Source organism: Felis catus, chromosome F1 (assembly GCF_018350175.1).
Source record: "Felis catus isolate Fca126 chromosome F1, F.catus_Fca126_mat1.0, whole genome shotgun sequence".
Taxonomy (NCBI): domain Eukaryota; kingdom Metazoa; phylum Chordata; class Mammalia; order Carnivora; family Felidae; genus Felis; species Felis catus.
This window is the reverse complement of record NC_058384.1, coordinates 41,298,057-41,300,309: the sequence shown is the minus strand read 5'-3', so window position 1 is coordinate 41,300,309 and position 2,253 is coordinate 41,298,057.

The window sequence follows — 2,253 nt, the reverse complement described above, 5'->3', positions numbered from 1 at the left end:
TGTGGAGCTCTGTGATGTGGAGTTCTGCCCAGCTGTGGGCCTTCACTAACTTTCCCAACTGCCTTGTTGCCCTTCTAAATTAAGGGCCAGGGTGGCCTCTGCCTCTAGGGATTGCAGCCAGGGGAATACCTAATGGAGGATCGATGGTGCTGTCCCGTGCAATCAGACCACCTGACTAATGTTCAGGGGCTCAGGACCCGTGCTGTGGTGCTTTGACTTCATGTGGTGGTTCCCTGTGTATCCCCTTATCCCCAGCCCACCGCAAGGAAAGGTAAGCCTTGTAGAGGTTCTGGTGAAAGCTGCTGAAAGTTTATCTGTCCCCCTGCCATTCTGGGGCAGAACGTCTGTCTCCATCTCAATGCCAGGAAGGAATCCAGCGTTTTAACCCATCCTCCCTCCTCATGGCCAACAGAGGGCAGTAGAGGTTGAATCCACATGAATTCACAGGCCATGCTGCAGCAGCCATCTTACAATTTAGGGCTCTACCCCGATGCCATATAAGGGCACTGGGTCCAAGAACCAGCATTCCAAAAGACCGGGGTCTTTAGCCTGGGGCTGTGAACATCTGAAATAATTTTTTAAAGTGATTATGAGCCTTTTAAGGCAAAAACTGTATTTTTTATTTTCAATAGGGGTCCCTGCTGAGAAAGGAACTATTTATTGTTCTAGGATCTAGCCACATAAAGTCTTAGAGATCAGTGCATCAGTCAGGAGAAGGGCCTGGCAGGAGCTAAGCAGTAAACTGGATGGACCCTTCTAGCACAGCCCAGGTTCAAGGAGGTTTCTCTTTAATGTGCTTAACAAATCTCAGCCAGGCAGAAATGTATTCTCTGAAGAGGAGGGATATCTCCATGGGGCCAGGTTCTGCCCCTGGCAAGACCGTTGAGGAGAACCCAGCCCATTCCCCACCCCCCCACACACACACCCAGATGGGTAGGACCTGTGTTTTTGGCCTAAATCTAACTGCTTTGATTTTCAAACATTTAATTCTAGCATTTCACTCAGATGTGTCTCTGCTTTTTTTAGGCACCAGTGAGCCTTGGGGCTACCTGAATGGGTCACTTAGTGACCTTGCTTTGGGTTCAGGGGACAAGTTTATTAATGTTAACCTAGGAACTAATCCCCAACATCAATGAGCCTTGCTTGATTGATCCCTGGGAGCGGTTTAGTATCCTACAACTCATTAGCACAGTGCTCAGATCCGGAAGACTTTGACCCCTACAGTGAAGCTGCATGTACTTAATAGGGGCTGTGGACCTATGCAAATTACCAGTCCCAGGCAATGGGTCTGTTTGTGAAGGTCCTCAAGGACTTAAGGGCTTGGGTTAGAGGTGAAGTTAAGGTATAGAAGGAAGGGAAGGAGGTTAGAAAAACCTGGCCAGTGCCCATTCAAGGACCTGGATCTGTCTGTGTTCAGCAAGTACATCCAGCCTGCTCTGCCGGTATCTTCATCCAGAAACCAAGAGCAGATATTTTTTTAACTCTTTACCTGCTTTTTCCCTTACTGGACACATGAATTCACACATACTAGCACTTCTTCCTCTGTTGGTTCAAACCACCAAGTTGAGAGACCTCTCCTCCCCTACAAGTGCCCCAGGCGTTGGGAAGGAGAATGGCCAATGAGGGTTGGACACCTAACCCTGAGGCTCTCCTGTGATGAGAGACCAGATAAAGTGAGTCAGTTACAAGTGGGCGGAACAAACTAGATAATTTATTTGGATAAACCCGCAGCTGCCATTACCTTCTCTCACGGCCCCAAACTGGAATAAGTGTAAGTCACATTCTCTTTTCCCACTTCCTATATCCCTTTTCTGTGTAGATTTTCAAAATACGCAGGAAGAATCTTCAGTCTGTGTCTGGATTCAATGCCCCTCCCCCAACACCCACCCCCGACCCCCAAACAGTCATTTCCCTGGGTCCCCAGAGAGAGCCTTGCCTGGGTTCCTTTCAAATTAGGGAGTCCTTGGTGGGTTAAGGATGGAGAAGTAGAGAAATTCTTGCCTGGGGAGTTGTGGTCTGAAATTTAAAGGCACTTAAGAGTCTTTTTTTTTTTTTTTTTTTTTTTTTTTTTTTTTTAATGTTTATTTATTTTGAGAGCCTGAGAGGGCGTGCGAGCAGGGGAGAGAGAGAGAGAGAGAAGCCCGAGCAGACTCCGTGCTGTCAGCATGGAGCCCAACATGGGGCTCAACCCCACAAACAGACTGACCAGGACCCGAGCCCAAGTCAAGAGTTAGATGCTCAACCTACTGAGCC